The 27486-nt window shown below is 45.8% G+C and overlaps 1 long non-coding RNA gene and 1 pseudogene across 1 annotated transcript; both read right to left on the bottom strand.

Annotated features, from left to right (window-relative positions):
• Positions 1–231: 231 nt before the first annotated feature.
• LOC143974226 (uncharacterized) lies at positions 232–27008 on the bottom strand. The gene is made up of 3 exons (XR_013272185.1): positions 26763–27008; positions 26563–26685; positions 232–1243 (listed from the first exon to the last, which is right to left on the bottom strand). It is a non-coding gene; the product is annotated as an uncharacterized LOC143974226 (long non-coding RNA).
• Positions 25337–25434, bottom strand: LOC143980019 (U6 spliceosomal RNA; annotated as a pseudogene).
• Positions 27009–27486: the final 478 nt, after the last annotated feature.

The following is a 27486-nucleotide window of genomic DNA, read 5'->3' as shown; positions in this document are numbered from 1 at the left end:
TTCTATAGTCCCAAACCTCTAACTCTAACCTTAATCCCTGTCCCTATAGTCCCAAACCTCTAACCCTAACCCCCAGGCCCTATAGTCCCAAACACCTAACCCTAATCCCAGTCTCTATAGTCCCAAACCCCTAACCCTAATCCCGGTCCCTATTCCCCAACCCTAACCCTGATTTAATTGATGTTATTAGTTTGTATGTAATAATTATGAATGAACTATGAATGACGCACAAAAGATTATCAATTTTATTTATTATAACATGCCTGCAGTCAATTCATAAATCAAATATGATAGCAGAAGTCTCTAATCTGATTATATATAAACAGACATATTACAAGTTGAAAGAATATGTACCAAGCAATGTAATAAAACCTCTAAATTAAAGGGTTAGATCATATATCCTTGCCAACTTAGTGCACCTGCAGGGCTCAAAAAATAGTCAGCAAACTCATCCCTTATTGTGAAACACATTCTCGGACCATGAACATGAGCGAAATCAGTGGGTTCCATATTGTGTGCCAATATGTCTTCAAAATGTATGCCATCTCTCTCCCTTACCAAATTATGTAACACACATGCTGCCTCTATTACTTAACTTGCATTTTCAACTTTTAAGTTTATCAGTTTAAGGAAAATTTTAATTTATTGGCAAGTATGCCAAAAAAACATTCAACCAGTCTACGTGGCCTTGCCCAACAGAGATGGTAATTGTATATTCTGTTCCGGGTGTCAAGATTTTTCTGCAAGTAGAGCTTCAGTAGATGCTCATGGATAGCAAATGCATCATCGGCCGCAAAGACAAACGGCATATTTGGATCATCTGTCCCAGGCAATGGTCGGTTATCCGGCAAATTGAGTTGATTTGAAGCAAGCAACGGTGGAGTCTGCACAGCTTCCAAATGCTCCAATATCGACAAAAAGGGATTTATAGTTTGCATCTACCACAGTCATCAAAACAACTGAAAAATATATCTTGTAGTTATAGTAATGACTTCCACTATGACAAGGTTCTATTAACCTGATATGTTTTCCATCTATTGCTCCTAGACAGTTAGGAAAGTTAGTCTTGATCAAGAACCGCTGGGCCACATTATCCCATTTCTCTTTGTTTGGAAAAAGCATGAATGCATTTCTCATATTCCAGATTGCATCACATGTTTGCTTTATAATGTCACAAATGGTTGATATTCCAATACAAAATTCATACTGTAGTGATGTGCAAGTATTTCCTGTGGCAAGGTATCTGTAAATAAAAAGAATGAATTTTATCTTTCAGTACAGATGTTCAAGATAAGATGGAAAACAATGAGAGATCATTTTCGGAGGGAGTAAATTAAACAACAGAATATAAGAAATGGTTCTATAGGGACTATAGGGACTGGGATTAGGGTTAGGGGTTTGGGACTATATGGAATGGGATTAGGGTTAGGGTTTAGGGACTATAGGGACCAGGATTAGGGTTGGGGTTAGGGATTTGGGACTATGGGGACTGGCATTAAGGTTAGGGGTTTGGGACTATAGGGACCAGGATTAGGGTTAGGGGTTTGAGACTATAGGGACTGGGATTAGGTTTAGGGACTATAGGGACTGAGATTAGGGTTAGGGTTAGGGACTATAGGGACCGGGATTAGGGTTAGAGACTGGGATTAGGGTAAGGGGTTTGGGACTATTGGACCTGGGATTAGGGTTAGAGTTAGGTGTTTGAGACTATAGGGACTGGGGTTAGGGTTAGGGGCTTTGGACTATAGGCACTGGGATTAGGGTTAAGAGTTTGGGACTATAGGGACTAGGGTTAGGGGTTTGGGACTATATGGACCGGGATTAGGGTTAGGGGTTTTGGACTATATGGAATGGGATTAGAGTTAGTGGTTAGGGACTATAGGGACCGGGATTAGGGATTTGGGACTATAGGAACCAAGATTAGGGTTAAGGGTTTGGGACTATGGGGACCAGGATTAGGGTTAGGAGTTAGGGATTATTGGGACCGTAATTAGGATTAGGGATTTGGGACTATAGGGACCGGGATTAGGGTTAGGGGTTTGGGACTATAGGGACTGGGATTAGGGTTAGGGTTAGAGGTTTGGGAATATAGGGACCGGGATTAGGGTTAGGGTTTGAGACTATAGGGACCGAGATTAGGGTTAGGGACTATAGGGACCAGGATTAGGGTTAGGGATTTGGGACTATAGGGACCGGGATTAGGGTTAAGGGTCTGGGACTATAGGGACTGGGATTAGGGTTAAGGGTAATGGGTTTGGGATTATAGGGACCGGGATTAGGGTAAGGGTTAGGGGTTCTTGGACTATAGGGACCAGGATTAGGGTTGTTAGGAACAGGGATTAGGTAGAATTAGGGGTATGGGACTATAGGGAATGAGATTAGGGGACTGGCATATTGTGACTATTACATTGCAATGCTCATCCGAGTGTAATTTCATAATTTATCAGGGTGCACTCTCAGGTCCTGATAGAGCAACAATTGTCATCTGTCAGAGTGCATTTGTTGGATGGGATGAACCCAAAAGCGACGTTGTGGTCTCTGTTTGAGGATATGTTTCCAAATAGGTAGCACAAACATCAACAGCAACTCCAAATACTTAATCTTCATCCTGTAATAAACAGGAAGTGCACAGGATGTGATGTAAAGGGGTGGGGTTGTTAGCCAACGCTAACGCTTTAAAAGCACTTTAAAAATGCATGGGCGTTAGCGCTATTTTTAGAGCTAATGCGGCAAAAGTACAGTAAAAACATGGCAATAGCGCTAGACATTTTAGAGCATTTTTGTAACGCCTCAGAGTGAAAGGGATCTTACTGACTAGATCACCAGGTAAAAACTAAGGAAAGAAGCCTTAAAAAGAAAATGAATACAGGCACATCTAATCATCTAATTATTGGTAAGCTGCAATATGTTACATTTTTGATTTCAGTTTATTACCGCTTTAACATTTATTAAAAACAACATTTTCACCAAAGATTATCCTGCCCACAGGATGACAACCTTGCTGTGTGATTTCACTGGGGAGCAAACAGCTTTGTGACCAGAGGCGGCTGGAGTCACCTCCCCCTGCAGTCGGTCAGTCAGTCGGACCCTGCATTTACCCCATCCCGGTTTGTGGGAGGCTGCTTTCTGGGTGGTTCCCCTGTATCTCCTCCCTCCTCCTCCTGGTGGGCAATCCAATCGGATCTTCTTTTGGCCAATCAGGTGTCGGGTCTCACGACCCACTTCCTGATTGGCCAGGAGGAGAATCAGTGTTACAATAGCGAATATTTATTCGCTATTGTCACACAACTGGATGGGCTTCGGGCGCAGTGCTCTGTGCCCCAAGCCCACCCTTTTTTGAAGCCTATTAGAGCCTCTGGCTCTAATCACGTGCTGATTGGAATCCATGCATCCAGCACCCTGTATGTAGATCATACAGTGCCGGCTCCCTATCCAGACGCATGGATGGGGGACAGCGCCCTAATGGAGGGGTCGCCACTGTTTGTGACCCTGTGACAGGAAATGTAAAATAAAAGAACTCCTGTCCAAAGATTGGCTGGGGCATGATAATTATTTAGGCTGATTATTTGAATTTACCGCCCTAAGTTCTGGAGGCTTGTTCCAGAGGCAGGGGGAGGCATCTAATGCCCACCCTGAAACCCTGGAAAGGCCAGCTCAAATAACTACTGCTCCCTTGATTACAGGAACCAAAAACTAGATTTATCTAGCATCCTATGCTAGGAGGGCACTAGTGATTTATTTTTGTTCATAGTGCCCACTTTAAAACAAAGATAATAAAAAGAGCTTAGGAGAAACAGGTTGTAGCTAACCATAGAAAATGATAGGTGAACATCAACAGAAATTGTGTCGCCAACAGCAAACACAGTCCGAACTCAATGTGGGAGCCAAGTATCTCCCCAAAAGGAGCAATTTCATAGAAATCTACTATTTTTCCAGTGACAAATCACTAAAACAAATTCTTGCTAAACTTACCCCTCTGAAATGAGCCCTAAATCATAACTTACCACTTAAAGTGACACTAAAGGTTAATTTTTTTTTTTTTTTAAATAACAAACATATCATACTTATCTCCACTGATAAGTGCTCTCCTGGGGGTTACCTTGCAGACGTGCTCCTGAGTCCAGCATTTGGCGTCCATAGACACGGAATGCAGGATTTGGCCCTGCCCCCCAGCATCCACGTCATTGGATTTGATTGACAGCAGTGGGAGCCAATGGCTGCTCTGCTATCAGTCTATCCAATCAACAGCCGAGAACCCCCTAGCAGAGAGACAGCATGTCCCTGTGGGATAAGTTTGAGGGTTCAGGTAAGTAAAACGTGGGGGCTGGGAGGCCAGTACCTGTCACCACCCATCAAAGTACCTCTCACCACCCATCAAAGTACCTGTCACAGTTCATCTGAGTACCTAAGTACCCGGGTACCTGTCACAGTCCATCTGAATACCTGCCACAGTCCATCTGAGTACCTGTCACAGTTCACCTGAGTACCTGTAACAGTCCATCTGAGTACCCGAGTACCTGTCACAGTCCATCTAAGTACGCGAGTACCTGTCACAGTCCATCTGAGTACCTGTCACAGTTCACCTAAGTATCTGTCACAGTCCATCTGAGTACCCGAGTACCTGTCACAGTCCATCTGAGTACCCGAATACCTGTCACAGTTCATCTGAGTACCCGAGTACCTGAGTACCTGTTACAGTTCAGCTGAGTACCCGAGTACCTGTCACAGTTCATCTCAGTACCCAAGTACCTGAGTACATGTCACAGTCCATATGAGTACCCAAGTACCTGAGTGCCTGTCACAGTTCATCTGATTACCCGAGTACCTGAGTACCTGTCACAGTCCATATGAGTGCTCGAGTACCTGAGTACCTTTCACAGTCCATATAAGTACCTGAGTACCTATCACAGTCCATCTGAGTACCTGTCACAGTCCATCTGAGTAACTGAGTACCTGTCACAGTCCATCTGAGTACCTGAGTACCTGTCACAGTTCATCTGAGTACCAGAGCACCTGTCATAGTTTATCTGAGTACCCGAGTACCTGTCACAGTTCATCTGAGTACCCAAGTACCTGAGTACCTGTCACAGTTCATCTGAGTACCCAAGTACCTGTCACAGTTCATCTGAGTACCTGAGTACCTGTCACAGTCCATTTGAATACGGAGTACCTGAGTATCTGTCACCGCCCTTCAGAGTACACGAATACCAGTCACCAGCCCATCAGAGTACCTGAGTACCTGTCACCAGCCCATCAGAGTACCCAAGTACCTGTCACCAGCCCATTAGAGTACCCAAGTACCTGTCTGCAGCTCATCAAGTTACCTGAGGACCTGGCTCCAGCCCATCAGAATACCCGCGTACCTATCTGCAGCCAGAGTATCTGAGTACCTATCTGCAGTCCATTCCTCATAGAATATACGTTGGTGTGTTTGCTTTATAAAAAAGGGTAATTTCATAGGTAGTTCCACTGTCCTGGTGCTCAAGGACCTTCAAAAGTGTGATAGATAGGAATGAAATGAGATTTGAAATTTATGCTCCTAGAACGCCTGAAGGTACTACTTCCATGTTGGGCCTCTGTACGTGGCCGGGCTGTGTAAAATTCTTACACATGTGGCATCGCCATACTCAAGATGAGTAGCAGAATGTATTTTGGGGTGTAATTTTTGCTATATACATGCTATGTGTTAGAAATATCTTATAAATTGACAACTTTGTGTAAAAAATATGCGTTTTCATTTTTTTCCACATTTTCCAAAAACTTCTGGAAAAAAATGAACCATTCAAAAGGCTCATTATGCCTCATAGATTATAGATTTGGGTGTTTGCTTTCCAAAATTGGGTCATTTTGTGGGCAATTCCATTGTCCTAGTGTTCCAGGGCCTTCAAAACTGTAATCGGTGGTTGAGAAATGAGATGTGTAATTTATGCTCGTAGAAGTCCTGAAGGTGCTACTTCAATATTCGGCCTCTGTATGTGGCCACACTGTGTAAAAGTCTCACACATGTGGTATCGCCATACTCGGGCAGAGTAGCAAAATGTATTTTGGGGTGTAATTTGTTGTATGCATATGCTGTGTGTGAGAAATAACCTGATAATATGACAATTTTGCACAAAAAAAATCTTCATTTTGCAAAGAATTGTGGGAAAAAATGACAACTTAAAAAAACTCACCATGCTACTTACTTAATACCTTGGAATGTCTACTTGCTAAAAAGGGGTAATTTGGGGGGTATTTGTGCTTTCCTGACTTGTTAGTATCTCAAGAAATGAGATACACCTGATGTACTGAAGGCCTGATCAGATGTGATCAATTTTCAGTGATTGGCACCATAGTTTGTAGACGCTATAACTTTCACAAAGACCAAATAATATAAACTAATTTGGGTTATTTTTACCAAAGATATGTAGCAGTATAAATTTTGGCTAAAATCTATGAAGAAAAATTACTAATTAGCAAAATTTTAGGACAGAAACAAAGAAAAAGGCATTTTTTTCACAAAATTTACATATTTTTTTATTTATAGCACAAAAAATAAAAAACCCACTAGTGATTAAATACCTCCAAAAGAAATCTCTATTTATGTGAAAAAAAGGACACAATTTTTATATGGGTACAGTGTTGTATGACTGAGTAATTGTCATTCAAAATGTGAGAGTGCTGAAAGATGAAAATTGGTCTAGGCAGGAGGGGGGTGTAAGTGCCCCGGATTGAGGTGGTTAATGCATTCTATTTATTAAGATAAAAAAAACTTCTGTGTGCATCAGTCCCCCTAATACTTACCAAAGCTGCATCTCTATCCAGCGATGTTGCAAGAGAGACTCGGCTGCTTGGGACTCCCCTCCTGATCTGCTGAGACAGCAGCAGGGCGCAATTGGCTCCTGCTGCTGTCAATCAAAGTCAGTGAGCCAATGAGGAGAGAGAGTGGGTGGGGCCATGCTCCCTATCCAAATGGACACACAGAGCAGCAGCTTGGGCTCGGGTGCCCCCATAACAAGCTACTGGCTGTGGGGGCAGGAGGGAGGGGCCAGGAGCATCCAGCGAGGGACCCAAGAAGAGGAGGAGCAGGTAAGTATAACATGTTTGTTATTTTTAAGCAAAAAAAAAAACGAGACTTTAATATCACTTTAACCTAACCCTATCACCTTAAAGTAGATGTAAATCCACTCTCATTATTTCTAAACTACTGCCATAGTGCTTATGTATAAGGATATGCATGCCTCCTGCATGTATCATTACCTGTGAGACACCAGCCTGCTGCTTTCTGTTTCCATGTGGAGTCAGGAAAGGGAGGGATACATTAATCTATTCAATGAGAGGATAATGCCGTGTACACACGATAGGAAATTCAGCCAGCAAAAGACCGATGAGAGCTTTTGATCGGAAAATGCGACCGTGTGTATGCTCCATCGGACTTTTGCTGGCTGAATTCCAGTCAGCAAAAGACTGAGAGCAGGTTCTCAATTTTTTGGTCGGTAAAAGCTCCGATCGGAAATTCCGATCATCTGTAGCAATTCCGGCACGCAAAATTCCTATGCATGCTCAGAAACAATTCAACGCAAGCTCGGAAACAATTTGACACATGTTCAGAAGCATTGAACTTCATTTTCTTGGCTCGTCGTAGTGTTGTACGTCACCGCGTTCTTGGCGGTCGAAAGTTCAACAAACTTTTGTGTGGCCGTGTGTATGCAAGCCAAGCTTCAGCGGAATTACATCAGAAAAACCATCCAAGATTTTTCAGACAGAAATTCCGCTCATGTGTATGCGGCATTAGAAGTGGAGCTGTTTGATCTGGATGTGAGGAGATATTGGCTTTTTTATCTTTTGTACTGAGGTGATCAGGCAATTTATCTGATAGAGGATTGACACATTGTTTTTCTTACACTGGTTATGAGATACACTGTTGAACTTTTTCACAGAGGAATTTGTTTACAGAGCCTTTTATTAACCACTTCAGCCCCGGAACATTTGGCTGGCCAAAGACCAGAGCACTTTTTGCACTGCGTCGCGTTAACTGACAATTGCGTGGTCATGTGACATGGCTCCCAAACAAAATTTACCTCCTTTTTTTCCTACAAATAGAACTTTTTTTTGGTGGTATTTGATCACCACTGCAGTGTTTATTTTTTGCGCTATAAACAAAAAAAGAGCAACAATTTTGAAAAAAACACATTATTTTTAACTTTTTGCTATTATAAATATCCGCAAAAAAATTATAAAAAAAAAGTTTCCTCAGTTTAGGCTGATATGTATACTTCTACATATTTTTGGTTAAAAAAAAATCACAATAAGCATTTATTGATCGGTTTGCGCAAAAGTTATAGCATCTACAAAATAGGGGATAGTTTTATGGCATTTTTATTAGTATTTTTTTTACTAGTAATGGCGGCCATTAGCAATTTTTTATCGTGACTGCCACATTATGGCGGGCACATCGGACAGTTTTGGAGCTATTTTGGGACTATTCACATTTATACAGCGATCAGTGCAATTAAAAATGCACTGATTACTGTGTAAATGTGACTGGCAGTGAAGGGGTTAACCAGGAGGGGGCACTGCAAGGATTAAGTGTGTCCTAGGGAGTGATTCTGGCTGTGTGTGACACAACACTGATCAACTATGATCAGTGACAGTGTTACTAGGCAGAAGGGGGAAATGCTTCTTTACATCAGCATTTCCCCGTTCTTCTTCTCCATGAGACGACATCGAGTCTGCGGGACCCACGGGCGGACTCACGGAGCTCACGGCGGGCACGCACGCCGCCTGTTATGCAAGCCTCGTGAGATCACGTACAATAATCAAATTTATGCAGTGGAGCCAACCTGCCGCAGTAAAACTGCGGCGGCTGGTCCGCGAGTGGTTAATACAGGTGATACACGAAAAATTAGAATATCATGCAAAAGTTCATTTATTTCACTAATGCAACATAAAAGGTGAAACTAATGTATGAGATAGACTCATTACATGCAAAGTAAGATAGTTCAAGCTGTTGCTCCAGCCTCAGTTCACTCCTTGTGAAAGTCCCCAACACTTTTGAATGGCCTTTTCCTGGCAATCCTCTCCAGGCTGTGGCCATCCCTGCTGCTTGTGCACCTTTTTCTTCCACACTTTTCCCTTTCACATAACTTTCTATTAATGTGCTTTGATACAGCACTTTGGGAACATCCAACTTCTTTTGCAATTACCTTTTGAGGCTTTCCCTCCTTATGGAGGGAGACGGCACCCAACCACCTCAGAATCCTCCTTTAGTTTCCCTGCCTCAGGCTAGCCAGCCCCAAGGCATTAAAGTCGGGTGAATCTGCAATCCAGGCCATAGCCTTCCTGGGGGCTGGTCAGGAGGACCAGGACCAAGTAGTCAGCACATCATACTGGACCGGAACTCCGAACCACATGACGTCCGTATCTTAAATAACCTCTCCCAGAGGGCACAGCGAGAGGGCCACTCCCACTGACCTGGCTCCGAAAAAGAGTAACTTAAGCGCCTGACAATGAAAAAAAAATTTGGATATTTTTAAGAGCACTGAACCAAATGGAGTCCAGATAGGAGCTAAAAAAACATTGTGAAAATAATTTTGTTGTGCAAAGCAATTTAAAAGTTATTGTTGTCTAAACTGCTGTATACTAAAAGTGCAAAATGGGAGTTAAAAAAAAACTTTTTTACTATCTTTCAGTGGAATGTAATTTATGTGACTATGCATTCTTCATGATGACTCTTTCTGCAGTGTCATGTTATGTGTAACGTCAAGTCACATCACATGCAAACACCTGACAGTTAGTAAATGATGCATAGCAAGCTTTATTTCTAGTGAAAAAAAGCACATGGCATTATAGTATCAAAGCTTTTATAATGAATATAAATTGGTTTCACTGCTACCATGGATTTGGCTGCAATCCTACGGGTTCAGGATTCATGGTCCCAGCAATTTATGTGCTGATTGACCTGGGACAATGTTTTTTTTGTAAACCATAATATACTGCATGGTCTTTGAACTATGGCCAGCAGGCTTAGAAGGGCCAATATGGCTGCTATTGGATAAGCCTGTTAGGGGATTTGTGATTGGCAAATGTTGCTGCCAACAGTCCACAGGCCTGTAGAAGGAACTGAGCTCCAAGCTCATAGCCTGTCTGCCCATCCCCTTGGACTGTTACAGCGATCCTGGAAGTAGCCAAGCTGCCCATGATGTAATTTCTGTGCATTCCACACTGGTTCCAGGTGCCTTCTTGGTGGCCACAGGACATGCTGCGGATTGCCCAACCACACAGACACACATTGGAGCCCTTTCCTGACACTTGGAGCACCAGGATCCCACTATACCATCAGATTACAGATGAGCACATGTTTTTACTTCTTCTTGTGAGTGTTTTAAGTTGCCATTAAAAATCTGATTGTAATACCGCACTTAGGTGGTGCTTTCTGTGTTCTCCCCTCTTTTCTGCATACAGAGTTAGCTCTCTCTGAGGATAGCAGCCGCCTTTATCATACCATCTCAACATTCTGTCCTATGGACTGATGAAAAGTCAACAGACTGTATGTTAATGATCCATCTCTATGCTCAGTCATAGTGTTTTTGCGCTAACAGTAATTGTTACTATTGTTCTTATTTTTAGAGACAAATATATTTTTATTGTTTATAACAAAGAAATAACAATAGAGGGATAACCTCCCATCAAGTACCAAAAACGGATCATTGACATAAGATACAACAGTATTGCATTTGGTAGCATAAAGAAGGAGGAAAAATGAGTAGAAAGAATAGAAAGAAGATCGAAAGATGTTTTAAGAGAACTGTTAGTTTGCGCCTAGTGCGCACTTGCAACGGATTGCGTGCACGCGCAGAAGCGCATCCCTAATTCCAGTTAACACCAGACGGCCTATTTAAAGGGTGCTCTAACTCACAAACAGTGCTGACTGGTCTTCAGCTGTGTCCCGAACCTCTGTGCCCTGTTTGAATCTGCTTGATGTCCATTGCTGATCCTGGCTTTCCCTGACTCTGCCTTTGGATTCTGATACTCTGTGACTACTGGTTCCTGATTCCGGCTTCCACACGAATCTGCTTCTGCTTAATGCCTTGTACCTCACTGCCCACCTGCTACCGAACCCGGCTATCCTCACGACTCTGCTTCAGTCTCCTGTCCCCAGGAAGTTCTAGCAAGCCACGAAACCTGAACTTGCAAATTGGTTGGAGTGCCTCCTTAACATCAGCTGATCTTCTGAGCCTCATCCCAGCTATCTGTCTGTTGTCCTGCCTGAGTCATCTACTCTACAACCTCAACCGCAAGTTCTGCAAGCAACACTTCTAGGCACATATGTTCCTCCTATCCCTAGCCACCATCTGTTCCACCTTCAGTGGGGCTTGGGTCGGAGATACAAGGGAGGCCGGCCTCGTCATATCAGACTCCTACCAGGTACATGACAGTACCAGTCAGCCATGGATGGAGTCTGAAAGGGAGGCCTCCCCACCAGGAGACATTTTCAGATCAATCTCTGCACTAACCTATATAGTTGTCAGGTCACCTTGAGGCGACGTGACAGATGCACACCGTAGGGATCAGGGGTGCACCACAAGGTTATGGACCCTACGGCTGACTGCTGCAGACGAGGGACAGATCCCACTGGAGTTAGAGCGTAAGATTCCCTGGGGCGCGGAGTCTAAGAGCCAGCAGGTGTTCACCAGTGCCTCTAGTGGTGAGGATGGACTTGGCTGCAACTGGCTCCAGGTCGCGACCCCCAGGGTCCCCCAGCTCACACCCACAGTAGGCAACAGGAGGATAGAGATGGTGAGGGACAAAGCCAAGGTCGGGGCCACAAGCAGACGGGAATAGTCGGAGACACGCCAAAGGGTCAGGATTACAGCTAAACAGGGATAGTCAAAGACAAGCCAAAGTCGGTAATGGGAAACAACAGAATCGCACACGGCAGGTAACAGGAAGCTAACACACAAAGGAATACACAATGGTTGATCATCACTGATGGCCTGCAGTGCACAGGTTAATATAGGGCTCCCTGATAGGGCCTGGGGTGGAGCCATGCTTAGAGGAGAGGTTATAAAAACCACCAGGTGGAAGTGGCTGGCCTCTAGTCTGAACACATGAGGGGAGGTAAGCAAACACAGGAAGATCACTGTATAACCATGACAGTACCCTCCCTCTTACGAGGCCTCCCCCTCCCCCGCCTAGGTCCAGGCTTAAAGGGAAACTCCAGATGGAACCTCCTTAACAGACAGGGAGCAAAGACCTCAGATGCAGTGATCCAAGACCTCTCCTCAGGGCCCAACCCTTTCCAAAGTACGAGGTACTGAAGAATGCCTTTACGGAGCCGGGAATCCAAAACTTGACTAACCTCGTATTTTAGATTATCCTCAGAGACCGAAACAGAGGTAGGGAGAGGACGAGAAGACTTGAGGACTAAAGGCTTTTTAGGAATGGGTAAGGGCATGAGAAGATCAGGAGTCTGAGCAGGGTCCCCCAGACCCTTAAAGATGAGGTGGGCATCCATAACAGGACCACCAGACTGGGCAGAGGTCAGTGTATCCCTGAGGTCAGGTTGGTTAGAAGGTGACATGTCACAAGAGTCAAGCTGGATAGCTGAAACACTAACAGAATGCAGAGAGCCCTGAAAAAGATTGAAAACCCCTCCTGGCCGAATGAGGTATTCTATCCAAAGGATGGATTGAACCTCTTAAACGGGTTTGAACTGACATAGTAGCAGTAGGGAGACGCCGGGTCACAGAAGGTCCTGAACAAGAAGCAGGAAGCTCATTGGGCATGGGCTGGACTGGCATAACTGGTGCAGAGGCCGACTGAATAGTATTGTCAGGTGTAGCGACCATCTCAATTGCATCACAGGGCATAGCGACTGTGGAACTTGCAGACAAGTTAGCCTGGCTGTGCGTCCAAGGGAGATTAGGGACAGGCAAAGGTAAATGGTTATGCGAACTGGAGTGAATGATCCACTCAGGTTCATAGGTGGACCCCTCATCCAGAGTACCACATGACCTAGAGAGTGCATCAGTCCGACTATTGCAGGACGCATCCCAGAGATCGCTATATACAGCAGGAAGAGCAGAAGATACTGGGATGGTGGTAACAGGAAGTCTCTCCTTTGGGGTACCCTTGAGTAGGCAGGAAGAGGAACAGGAGGAACCCCGAGCCAGAATCTGTCCAGCAGACCAGTCAACGTGTGGAGAATGGAGCCGTAACCAAGGAAGACTTAATATGATAGGAGATGAAGCCTTAGGTAAGACAAGGAAGAATATCCACTCCTGGTGGAGTGTCCCTACTGACATCTTAACAGGAAGAGTCTGAAAGCGGATAGGGCCCCCTGGGAGAACCGTGCCGTCAATCGCCAAGACCACCAATGGCATTGTAAGGGGCAAAAGGGTAAGTCTCATGGAGGATGCAGTTTCCCAATCCATGAAATTGGCAGCGGCTCCGGAATCCAGATGTGCTGAGACCGAACGAGAGGAAGCACCGACATGAAGCAACACAGAAAGGAGAAGACGAGAAGGTGAAGGTGATATTTCAGGGTCTAATACGCCACCTTCCAGATGTATTAGCCCTGAGCATTTTTCCAGACGAAGAGAACAAGTGTCACGGAAATGACCTTTGGCCCCACAATAGAGGCATAGGCTCAGAGTTCTTCGCCTAGCGCGTTCTTCGGGAGATAACTTAGTCCAGCCCAACTGCATAGGTTCCTCGGTAGGCAGGGGGTGCTCCTCGGATCGAAGAGAAGGGACTGGGGACTCAGGCTGCCTAAAGAACGGGGAGTGCTGGCCTCTTTTTTCCAGGGCCCTCTCCTGAAAGCGAATATCGATTTGGTTACACAAGGTGATGACACTGTCCAGATCAGCAGGAAGGGATCTTCCTGCTAATTCATCCTTCACTCTATCAGAGAGGCCATGTAAAAAGGTTGCAACTAGGGCCTCATTATTCCAGCTCAATTCAGCTGAGAGGATACAGAACTGAAGGGCATACTGTCCCACAGACGCAGACTCTTGACGGAGACGTAAAAGAGCGCTAGCGGCTGAGGAGACACGACCAGGTTCCTCGAAGATATTCCGAAAAAGTTTCAAGAAATTAGATAGGCTAAAAACCACTGGATCATTCAGTTCCCACAGAGGGGCAGCCCAAGCTAGTGCCTCGCCGGACAGGAGGGATATGATATATGCTACTTTTGCCCGATCGGACAGGAAGCTTTGGGGCTGAAGCTCAAAATGAATTGTGCACTGGCTAAGGAACCCCCTGCAAGCCTTGGAGTCCCCAGAGAAACGGAACGGAGCTGGCAGTAATAATGCATGCGTGGATGCGACTGGTGCAATAAGTGCAGCTGCTGACTGTACTTGGGACTGTAGGTTCGGGTAGCGGGAAGCCAGATCTTGAAGGAATTGCATCACCTGGGTCTGATGCGATTCTTGGGTCTCAAGTCTGCGAACTAAGCCCTGCAACGGATCGACTGTAGGAAGCGGCACGTCAGCCGGGTCCATGGCTGATCAAACTGTCAGGTCACCTTGAGGCGAGGTGACAGATGCACACCGTAGGGATCAGGGGTGCACCGCAAGGTTGTGGACCCTATGGCTGACTGCTGCAGACGGGGGACAGATCCCACTGGGGTTAGAGCGTAAAATTCCCTGGGGCGCGGAGTCTAAGAGCCAGCAGGTGTTCACCAGCGCCTCTAGTGGTGAGGATGGACTTGGCTGCAACTGGCTCCAGGTCGCGACCCCCAGGGTCCCCCAGCTCACACCCACAGTAGACAACAGGAGGATAGGGATGGTGAGGGACAAAGCCAAGGTCGGGGCCACAAGCAGACGGGAATAGTCGAAGACATGCCAAAGGGTCAGGATCACAGGCAAACAGGGATAGTCAAAGACATGCCAAAGTCGGTAACGGGAAACAACAGAATCGCACACAGCAGGTAACAGGAAGCTAACACACAAAGGAATACACAATGGTTGATCAGCACTGATGGCCTGCAGTGCACAGGTTATTATAGGGCTCCCTGATAGGGCCTGGGGTGGAGCCATGCTTAGAGGAGAGGTTATATAAACCACCAGGTGGAAGTGGCTGGCCTCTAGTCTGAACACATGAGGGGAGGTAAGCAAACACAGGAAGATCACTGCATAACCATGACAATAGTGCAGGGATTACAGAAGAATCTAAGTCACATGGAAGAGCGACTCTCGGATAAGATGAATGTGGCATCGGCATATGCTTCTCCTTCAGTTACAGATTCTTCTGTTCAAACTGAGCTCGGGCTACTCCGCAAGGCTGCTACCCCTCCGCAACCCAGAGGGCCTATCTCGGAATGGTTTTCCGGAGACAGTGGAACGTTCCGTACCTTCCGGAATTCCTGTGAACTGTATTTCTCTCTGCTGCCCCGGCCCTTTGCTTCAGAAGACATCAAGGTGGGGTTCATCATTACTCTGTTGTCAAACGAACCGCTTTCCTGGGCCCATCATCTCAGGGAACAGCATGACCCAGTTCTGACAGCCACTGATTCCTTTTTTGCAGCCATGGCCCAGCTATACGCTGATCCTTTCTATCATCAGCCTGCTGAATCCAAGCTTGGCAGGTTACAGCAGGGCCCAAGGCCTGTTGATAACTATGTCACTCATTTTCGTGTTTTGAGTGCTGACACCCTATGGAATCACTCTGTACTTTGTCACCAGTTTCGCTTGGGACTTTCTGATACCTTGAAGGATGAGCTTGCCCGAGTGGGTGTACCAACATCTCTAGAGGACTTGATCAGCTTAACCATCCAGATTGACCGACGATTACAGCAAAGGCAATCTGAAAAACTTCAAAGAGCCCATGCTGTGACTTTTAGACCTGCTGCTCTTTCATCTGTTGCACTCTCTGGAAAGAAGGAATCGCTTAAGACTCACCATAGGAGTTTTCGTAGGCCTCCTCTCTACCCTGTTGAGCGTCTTCGATGGCAGCAAACCAATCTATGCCTCTACTGTGGGGAGGCTGGCCACTTTTTACGGACTTGCCCAGTAAAACCCAACAGATCTCGTCCTCATCTGCCTCATATGATGTATGTTCCTGGAAAAGATCAGTCACATGTCTCCCTCTTAGTGGAGCTTCACCACTCTGGGAGGACAATTTCTGTACCAGCTATTATAGACTCTGGGGCCTGCAGCTGTTTCATAGATTCCACATTTGTCTCTCAACATCAGCTACCCATATGTGCCAAGAAGCAAGGGTTCAATGTCCACCTGGCCGACAGCTCCGGCATTAAATCAGGGCCTGTTACCGAAGAAACTGCACCTATCCTCTGTCAAACTTCCTCAGGCCATCACAAACTCCTCTGGCTGGACATCATAACGTCACCTATGTTTCCTGTCATCCTTGGTATTCCATGGTTGAAAGCCCATAACCCGCACATTAACTGGCTTACAGGAGACATCTCCTTCTCTTCCAACTACTGCCTGACACACTGCTTTCCCGGAAATACAGTCAACACCACCCCTCTCTTGAGTCTGCAGCCTGACCCAGAAACTTTAAAATGAATCCCTGCTGCCAACCACAAATACCTGGGTGTGTTTAACAAGAAGGGTGCAGACACTCTTCCCCACAATAGGATGTATGATTATCTAATTTAACTTTTTCCGGGGCCGAGATTCCGTTTGGTCGGATCTATCCTCTCTCTGAACCTGAACTGGAAGCTCTAAGTACCTACATTGACCAAAGCCTAAAAAAGCAGTTCATTCGGCCCTGCATGTCTCCTGCTGGTGCCGGTAATTTCTTTGTGGAGAAAAAAGACCATTCCTTGAGACCCTGTGTTGACTATTGGGACCTTAATAAAGTCACAGTGAAGGACCGGTACCCCCTTCCTCTGATTCCAGAGACTGAGGGGGGCACAGATGTTTTCCAAGCTCGACCTAGGAGGAGTGTATAATCTAGTCCGAATCAGTGAGGGAGATGAATGGAAAAAGGCCTTTCGGACACGCTTCGGCCCCTTTGAATATTTAGTTATTGCATTCGGGCTCTGCAATGCCCCAGCCACATTTCAGCACCTAGTGAATGATGTTTTCCAGGACTTTCTAACTCTAGTTGTCATTGTTTATCTGTATGACATTCTTATATTCTCTGAAACCATGTAATTACATCAAACCTATGTGAAAAGGGTGTTGAGGTGGCTCCGTGAACACCGTCTGTATGCTAAAACTGAAAAATGCGACTTTGAGAAACAAACCATAAATTTTTTGGGACTTGTCATCTCCACCGACGGTATTTCCATGGATCCACAGAAGGTCACATCAATTCTAGAATGGCCTGCCCCCACTGACAGAAAGGCTGTTCAGAGGTTCGTGGGGTTTGTAAATTTCTATAGAAAATGTATCAAGAACTTCTCTGGCATCATTTCCCCCATTACACAATTAACAAAACAGCATGTTCCCTTCTGCTGGACTCCTGAAGCTCAAGAGGCTTTTGAACAACTAAAAGCTTTATTCACTTCAGCCCCCATCTTGATGCACCCAGATCCATCCCTGGTCTATGTATTGGAGGTAGATGCATCTGAGAGTGTGGTCGAAACTATATTATCCCAGCTCCAAGGTCCCAAATCCTTCATCCAGTGGCCTTCTTCTCCAAAAAGTTGAGAGGAATTATGACGTTGGAGAGTGAGAGTTGCTGGCCATCAAGGCTGCTCACGAAGAGTGGCGTTATCTTTTGAAGGGAGCATCTCACCCGATCCTGATTTTCACGGATCACAAAAATCAGTGAAGATCACAAAAATTTAGAGTATTTGAGGACGGCTAGATGATTAAGACCTCGACAAGCAAGGTGGGCACTGTTCTTCTCACATTTGATGTTCCACATCACCTACCTCCCCGGTTCAGAGAACGGTAAACCGGATGCCTGATCTTGCATGTTCAACAGCCCTGTAATCTCCTTGGAACCTGATACCATTCTCCCAGCTAAAAATGTTCTATTTCTTCAAGCAGACCTGGTGTCACAAATAAAAGCAGATGTGGTAAACCGACCTTCTTCCCAGGACCTGGCACTCCAGTTAAGAAATTATCTTTACTTTCATAAAGAACAAATTTTTGTCCCTGAACAATTCAGTTGCTATTCTGAGACGCTGCCATGATCACCCTTCTTGCGGGGCATTTTGAAATTTCTAAGACTGACGATTTGATCTCCTGCACCTTTTGGTGGACAGACTTAATGCAGGACTGCAAGAAATATGTAAACTTTTGTACAATATGTCTTCGAAATAAGTCAGACAGAGCCAGAACCTGGGGACTTTTGGAGTCTCTCCCTGTACCTAAGAAACCATGGAGCATGATCTCCATGGATTTCATTGTACAGCTTCCCCCATCTGAAGACTTCACCACCATTTTCATTGTTGTCGACTGTCTGACCAGGATGGCTCATTTCATACCCTTACAAGGAACCCCTTCTGCCACCGAGACTGCCTCAGCCTTTATTAAAGAAGGTGTTAAGCTACATGGTATCCCAGACAGCATTGTCTCCGACAGAGGAGTACAATTTACTTCTAGATTTTGGAGGGCTTTATGTGAGGCACTGAACATTGAACTCCGTTTTTCCTCTGCATACCACCCACAAACAAATGGTCAAATGACCAAACCCTTGAACAATACTTGCGGTGCTTCTCCTCCTTTACAAAATACAGATATAGATTCTTCTGTAATCCCTGCACTATATAGGTTAGTGCAGAGATTGATCTGAAAATGTCCCCTGGTGGGGAGGCCTCCCTTTCAGACTCCATCCGTGGCTGACTGGTACTGTCATGTACCTGGTAGGAGTCTGATATGACGAGGCCGGCCTCCCTTGTATCTCCGACCCAAGCCCCACTGAAGGTGGAACAGATGGTGGCTAGGGATAGGAGGAACACATGTGCCTGGAAGTGTTGCTTGCAGAACTTGCGGTTGAGGTTGTAGAGTAGGGATGAGCTTCGTGTTCGAGTCGAACATACGTTCGACTCGAACATCGGCTGTTCGACCGTTCGGCGAATTCCAAACGTTATGGGCTGTTCGCGCCAAATTCGTGTGGCGCTCACGCCCCACAATGCACTGCGTCATCGCAGTGCATTGCTGGCTCATGATTGGCCAAGCATGCACTGTGACCCCACATGCTTGGCTAATCACAGCGCCAGCAGTGAGGAGAGCCATGATTGGCCACAGGCAGGATGCCTGTGGCCAATCATAGCTCAGGCTGTGTAGTACATGCCCCACACTATATAAGGCCGCCAGCGCGGCGGCCTTGTGTAGTGTGTTGGCGTCTGAAGCAGTTGGTGGGTGTTCTGTGTACCTTCAACACAGTACACACCGATCGTTATCGGACGATTTTCGATCTTGCTCTTCTGTAGTGGTTGTTGTCTGCTTGCCCTGACCGCAGTATACACCGCTATATTCACCTCACCTATATAGCTAGTGATCTATCTTTTATAATAGAGCTTGCAGTCAGTAGTGTTAGGAGCTTGTGCGTGCTGTCTGCGTGCTCTGTACCCAGTACACACCGCTATATCCACCTACATAGCTCTTCTATATTTGAGCCCACTTGCCATCTGCAGGAGTTATTGGAAGTTGTGTGTGCCTCCAGCACAGCACAGTATACATCTGTATATACCCCTTTATCTCTGGTGTTCTATAATAAAGGCATCTGCAGGAGTTAGTGGGTTTTTTGTGCCTCCAGCACAATATACACCTATATCTACCCTTTATTGCTGTTCTCTAATAGAGCCATCTGCAGGGCTTAGTGGGTGTTGTGTGACTCCATTACAGTATACCCCTTTATCTCTGGTGTTCTATAATAAAGGCATCTGCAGGAGTTAGTGGGTGTTGTGTGACTCCAGCACAATATACACCTGTATCTACCGTTTATTGCTGTTCTCTAATAGAGCCATCTGCAGGGCTTAGTGGGTGTTGTGTGACTCCATTAAAGTATACCCCTTTATCTCTGGTGTTCTATAATAAAGGCATCTGCAGGAGTTAGTGGGTGTTTTGTGCCTCCAGCACAATATACACTACCCAACTGCTGTTTTAACCAACTCCCTTCAGGCCATTACCATGTCTGGAAGGCCAGCAAGGAGAGGCAGACAGGTGCGAGCCGATAAAAGAGGGCAGGCAGGCTCTGTGTCTAGAGACAACAGTGCTGGTCGTGGACGTGGTGCATTGTCATCAGCACGTGGCCATGGGACACGCTTGTCCTTCTTTTCGGCAGCTGGACATGTTGAACCGCAACATGCCAACGACTTGGTAGAGTGGATGACCAAGCCCTCTTCATCCTCCTCATCCTCTCTCACCCAGTCTCAGGGTACTAGCAAAGCAGCTGCCAACGCATCGTCTTCCCTCCTCTCGATGTCATCATCAGTGACTCCTTCCCTAGACCCACCACGTCCTCCTGAGGAGTCTCCTGAACTCTTTGAGCACAGTGTTGGGTACATGCTCCAGGAGGATGCCCAGTGTTTTGTAGGCTCTGATGATGACACTCAGCTAGAGGAAGGCAGTAGCGTGAGCGCAGAGAGAGGGGATGCTCAAGAAGGACAGCAATCTGGCAGTCATGTTCCACAAGCTGCAGCATACTGCCAGGTTTGCTACAGCGATGAAGAGGGAGGGGATGATGAGGGCACTGACTCCCCGTGGGTGCCTGGTAGGAGAGAGGAGGAGGAGTAGGAGGAGGAGGAGGAGGCACATGTCCAACGAGGCAGGATGCCCTCCGGGGGCCAGCTTAGGGGCAGCACACCGACTGAATCACACCGCAGAGCTCCGCCTGTGCAGGACGCTGCCTCTGCGCGTTATTCTAAAAGTTCTTTGGTGTGGGCCTTTTTTGAGACGAGTGCATCAGATCGCGCCGCTGCTATTTGCAACATATGTCTCAAGCGTATCTCGCGTGGCCAAAACATCAGCGGCTTGGGCACCACATGCTTGACCAGACATATGTTGACCTGCCATGCAGCTCGTTGGCAAGCATACCTCAAAGACCCACACCAAAGAACAAAGCGGACCTCTCCTTGCTCCTCATCAGCTGGGATCTCCAACCCCACTAGACCTTAAGTCCTCTCTGAAACCTGCTCTAAGAGGAATGAAGGTGTAGAATTAGGTGTGTCACAGCCAAGTGCTTCCGGGCACTCTGCTAGCAGTACACCCACGTCCGATTATAGCAGGCAAATGTCCCTGCCCCAGCTGCTGGACCGGCGAAAGAAGTTCACTCCCAGCCATCCATATGCCCAGCGGTTGAATGCTAGCTTGGCTAAATTGCTAGCACTTCAACTGCTGCCTTTTCAGTTGGTAGACTCGGCCCCCTTCTGTGAGTTTGTACAATGTGCGGTTCCTCAGTGGCAGGTCCCAAAATGCCACTTTTTCTCACGGAAGGCGATACCGGCTCTCTACCGGCATGTGAAAGGCAATGTCCTTGCCTCGCTGGACAGGGCGGTCAGCGGTAAGGTGCATATTACCGCTGACTCATGGTCCAGCAGGCATGGACAGGGACGTTACCTGTCTTTCACGGCCCATTGGGTCACTCTTCTAGCAGCTGGGAACGATGCAGGACAAGGTGCAGTAGTGTTTGAGGTTGTTCCGCCACCACGCCTCCAAAATGCTACTATTGGTTGTGACACACCTCTCTCCTCCACCCCCTCCTCTTCTTCTTCTTCCATGGCCTCTTCCAGTGCTCTGTCCTCAGAACCAGCGGTGCTCCGTAGGCGTTCCAGGGGCTACGCAATTACGCAGGCAAAACGATGCCATGCCGTGCTTGCGCTGGTTTGTTTGGGGGACAGGAGCCACACTGGGGCGGATGTTTTGTCAGCTCTGCAGGGGCAGGCCGAGAGGTGGTTGATGCCACGCCAGCTTAAGCCAGGAATGGTGGTTTGTGACAATGGCACCAACCTCCTCTCCGCCCTCCGACAGGGACAACTGACCCATGTGCCCTGTGTAGCTCACATCCTTAACCTGGTGGTGTAGCGGTTCTTGGGCAGGTACCCCAGCTTACAGGATGTCCTGAAGCAGGCCAGGTAAGTCTGTGTGCATTTCCCGCCGATCATTTAATGCCTGTGCTCGGCTGGCTGAGCTCCAAAAGGAGTTGAACCTGCCCAAGAACCTTATATGTGACATGCCCACCAGGTGGAACTCAACGTTGGCCATGCTGCAGCGGCTGCGCACGCAGCAGAGGGCCATCAATGAGTACTTGTGTGACTACGGCACCAGGACAGGGTCAGGGGAGCTAGGTTTTTTCTCACCACGCCAGTGGGGCATGATCAGGGATGCATGCACTGTCCTGTCACCATTTGAGGAGGCCAAAGGATGGTGAGCAGTGACAGTGCATGCATCAGTTACACTGTACCTCTTGTCCACCTCTTGGAGCATACACTGCGTGGAATAATGGACAGGGCACTTGAGGCAGAACAGAGGCAGGAAGAAGAGGTCTTCCTTGCCTCTCAAGGCCCCCTTTATCCAGACAGTGTTCCTGCTGTGCCACCCATCACACAGGAAGAGGATGAGGAGGAGGAAGAAGAGGAGGAGGATGATTGTGTCAGCATGGAGGTGGAGGCTGGCACTCAGCATCAGCAGCAGCAGTCTTGTAGGGATGATTTACAGTCCCAAGAAACATGTGGACTTGTACGTGGCTGGGAGGAGGTAGCTGCGGATCATGTTGCCCTTAGTGACCCAGAGGACTCCGGACCGAATGCCTCAGCTAACCTACGCTGCATGGCCTCCCTGATCCTGCAAAGCCTGCGGAAGGATCCTCGTATTCTTCGGATCAAGGAGAGGGACCATTACTGGCTGGCCACTCTCCTTGATCCACGGTACAAGGGTAAGGTTGCCGACCTTATCTTGCCATCGCAGAGGGAGCAGAGGATGAGACATCTCCGGGAGGCCTTACAGAAAGGTCTGTGCAACGCGTTCCCAGAAACTGGGAGGTTACAAACTCCTGGTCCTGGACAACGTGTTGCTGAGGCATCGGTCAGAAGGAGCAATGGCGAAGGTGGCCATCTGACTGATGCTTTCAGACAATTTTTTAGTCCGCAGCCCCAAGGTATGATCGGTTCCAGCAACCATCGCCAGCGTCTGATTTACATGGTGCAGGAATACCTAGGGGCAAGGTCAGACTTGGACACCTTTCCCACCAAAAATCCTCTGGCTTACTGGGTCTTGAGGATGGATCACTGGCCAGAGCTTGCACAGTATGCAATTGAGCTACTGGCCTGTCCTGCATCCAGCGTTCTTTCGGAACGCACCTTCAGTGCTGCTGGTGGCTTTGTTACCGATCACAGGGTGCGCCTGTCCACCGAATCAGTTGATCGACTGACCTTCATCAAGATGAATCAGTCTTGGATCACCCACAGCTACCAAGCACCTGAAGCGGATGTACCTGAATAATTTTTTTTTAAATATCACATCCCTTCAAGACTGCCTATGCTGATACTGAGTGACTGTCCTGTTATGTTGATTGTCTATCCTCTTCCTCCTCCGCTGATATGTTGGAAGAACATTTCTGGTTCTGGGTGATGCCATCAGCCCAATTTTTCTGCCCCTGTTTAACAGGGGCATTTAATTACAATTTTTGATGCAATGCTTTGCAGCAGAGCTAATTCCTGCAATAAAACTAGAGTATATGGGAGAGGTTGCAGTGTGGTGGCACCAGCACCAGTGCCTAAAGCCCAATTTTTCTGCCCCTGTTTAACAGGGGCGTTTAATTACAATTTTTGATGCAATGCTTTGCAGCAGGGCTAATTCCTGCAATAAAACTAGAGTATATGGGAGAGGTTGCAGTGTGGTGGCACCAGCACCAGTGCCTAAGGCCCAATTTTTCTGCCCTTGTTTAACAGGGACATGTAATTACAATTCTTGATATAATATTTCACAGGAGGGCCCGTTCCTGTGCCCACCCAGATTAACTGTGAGGACTTATAGTGTTGTGGCACCAGCACCACAACCACCAAAGGTCAATTTTTCTACCACTGTTCAACAATGGCATGTAATTACAATTCTTGATATAATCATTCACAGCAGGGCGCTCCAGCGCCCACCAAGAGTCACTTTGAGGGCTTACAATGTTGTGGCAAAACCAACACCTTGTTCCGCCATTTCTGCAGAGCATATAGGGCAGGCCCCTACTTTCAAACATCCAACTTACAAACGTCTCCTACTTGCAAACAGAAGGAGACAACAGCAAGTGAGATGAAAAAAGATGGACGACAAAACAAATTATACAGGGGTGATAACCCTTCCCTATGTTTTCCAAAAAGCTTAAAAATAGTTTTTTTGACTGGAGCTACACTTTAAAAATGTACCAGTTGAAAATTACAAACAGATTCAACTTAACACAACAAACCTACACAGTACCTGTCTTGTTTGCACCGCCTGTATACTGCTGTTCTGAGTATATAGGGCCTGGGGGCCACACGCATTTCCTTTTTTTAATATGGGTACAGGGTTCCCCTTAATATGCGTACAAGACCCAAAGGGGCTGGTAATGGGCAGGGAGGGCTACCCATGCCATTTTTCTCAATGATTTTCAACCATATTGCAGGAACCAGATATAACATTAAAACCGCAAGCAGTTTTCAATGATGTTATTTCTGTTTAATGTCATTTTGTGCAGGGACTGTTCTAAACACTGGAAACACGTGGCACTTCACAGGCATACTACAGACACCCCCCAGGCACCATATTTAAAGGAATATTTCACTTTTTTTTTCACTTTAATCGTCATTAAAATCAGTGCTCCCGCCAAAACGGCCATTTTTAAAAACATTTTAGGCATTGACCCATGTCCCCTGGAGCAGGAGCCAGGTCCCCAAACCCTTTTTAGGACAGTATCTTGCATATTAGCCGTTAAAATTAGCACTTTTAATTTCAAACGTTCGAGTCCCATAGACTTCAATGGGGTTCTAAAGTTCGTACGAATTTGGGGTCCGTTCGAAAGTTCTGGTGCGAACCGAACCGGGGGGTGTTCGGCTCATCCCTATTGTAGAGTAGATGGCTCAGGCAGGACAACAGACAGATAGCTGGGCTGAAGCTCAGAAGATCAGCTGATGTTAAGGAGGCACTCCAACCAATTTGCAAGTTCAGGTTTTGTGGGTTGCTGGAACTTCCTGGGGACAGGAGACTGAAGCAGAGTCGTGAGGGAGAGAGCATAGTCTCTCATATTCAATCAAGGGTCGATTGAATTTGGGGTTTAAGTAAACAGATTGGTTCAAAAGGAGGACAAGTTAAGGGCAGTAAGCCAATTACCATGACCCGCAGGGACAACAGGCTGTCCAGTGAGTGGTTGTACAAAAGAATGTGCCAATGGCCATGTAGTACGTGAGAAGGACCAAACACAGAAGAGCCCATTCCCTGAGAGAATGCAAGGTTATCATACAACATGGTAAGAAAAAATATGCTTCACGAATTTGCGTGTTATCCTTGCGCTGGGGTCGTGCCTGATCTTCTCTGTATCATTAGTATATGTCCGGCCGAAGCGAGGAGTAAATATGTTCTTATTTTTAATGTTTTTCTTCACTTTATTGGATTTTCAAAGCTTTGAGATTTTATAAAGAAGTGTAGTAAATCAGCGTAACCAGTCTCAAAAAGAAAATTGATTTGAAAATAAACAAACATATGTTGCCTAATAACCCAGGCTAAACTGCAGCCAACACTCTCCCGGTGTGTTCACAACTTCCACCTTCCAAACTACAAAAAAAATGTGTAAAATGTAATAATACAGTATATGTGTAGAGTCTGTTAATAATTCTTCTACTTAGCATAATATAAGCTCCAAACATAATGTGAATAACAGTGCAACTCCGCGTCTAGTAAGGCTAAAATTTGAATAAAATTTAAACTAAAACTAAAAACTAAAAAATTAAAACTCAAGCTAAAATTCAAATAAGTTTTAATTTTTATTTGAATTTTAGCCTTTCTACGCGCAGAGTTGCACTATTATCCACATTATTTTTGGAGCTTATATTATGTTGAGTAGAAGAACCATTATCAGATTCTACACATATATTATTACTTTAAAGTTGATTTTGAATTGGTTGTAATATTTCACGTACCCGATGCGGTACAGTCATTTTACAAATTTTTTAGTATTTGAGATTCCCCTTTCCTCTCACTGTGAAAGCCTGATGCTTTCCCACAATCAAGAACATGCCATTGATCTTTTAAAATCCCCTTAATGCCATTCTATCTGGAGTCAATGGTGTTAACAATCTTACCCATCTTTAGAGTATTTACATTTATCCTTTACCTCTGATAGGTTACTATGATCAATAGCATAGGCTTTCCTGAATCTTTGTCTAAATCTTCTATGTGAGTATTCTCTACTTTAAAATCTCTTCCCTCTACTACTGTACATAATCTTAATTTTTGGCAAAGTCGATGGAACTGTCCCACAAGTATGGCTGGTAGCACGAAGGGGGAAATACCGGTAATCTTCTGTTGGCTTTGAAAAAAATTTTGTCACAATTTTTTACCCATTTTTACCCTTTTCCAAAAGTGGATTTAAGGATATGCGAGGAAAATATTGCTTTAATTGTTATATCATTTTTACACAAGCTTTGCAAGAACAATACCACTCCCCCTCCATGCCACCAGCAGAGGATCCACATACCTTAGCCAGAAGGTGATGTGTGCGCCAAATGTAGCTGATGGGAAAGGAACACTCTCCTCTCACCGAAGGTATAACCCTGCATATGTCGGCGCACCCGCTGCTCCAATTACTTGAAGATCATTCCTGTGATTTAAAAAAATAAATCAATACAAATCTTGTTGATAATGAAATCCTTTTGTCCATCCATATTTTTTACATACCTTTGCCAAAATATCCCTGCATGCTTCCAGTTCGCAGTCTATGTGGGATGGATGTATGTAACAATTCAACAAAGAACCATAGAACCCCACCAGGATATATTCACCTTCAATTTCTAGATGGCCCAAACTCTGAGTTCCGTACATAAGATTTTATTTCTTTACCACTGTTTCAATTTTGCATCCAGATTATTTTTTTGGCTGTGTGACTGCCATGCTTTATGTCAAATGATTTCAACCCTTGAACCCAGCAGGAGGTATGAAGTCATAGAGTCATATGTGTCATAAATACTATGCTATGTACACAGATAGCATTCAAAGACATTCTGATAAGTATATCTTTGCATGGACTACTGAAACTTTTTCAAGAGGTAAGCACATATTAATACATTAATTGTGCTATGTCACTTGTATGGAGTAAAGGACAAGGGACAAGTAAGCATTGTGCATCTGCTCTTTAAAATGTTCAGGTTTGTGGCTATAACAACAGAGTAAATGAGGTACATCCTACACTAACAACTGTCTACACACTTTACACAATTTTCTGTTAGGAGGGGGTTAGCATCCTGCTGACAGAAATATCAAATATTCGAACCACAGGTGTCACTTTAATGGGCCGTACACATGATAGGATTTTTCAACAACAAATGTTGGATGTGAGCTTGTTGTCGGAAAGTCTGACCGTGTGTATGCTCTATAGAACCTTTGTTGTCTGAATTTCCACCAA

Source organism: Lithobates pipiens, unplaced genomic scaffold (genome assembly GCF_037356315.1).
Source record: "Lithobates pipiens isolate NorthernLeopardFrog02 unplaced genomic scaffold, aLitPip1_a1.2 Scaffold_13, whole genome shotgun sequence".
NCBI lineage: Eukaryota > Metazoa > Chordata > Amphibia > Anura > Ranidae > Lithobates > Lithobates pipiens.
The sequence above is the reverse complement of the archived record's forward strand: the minus strand, read 5'-3'. Positions and strand labels throughout refer to the sequence as shown.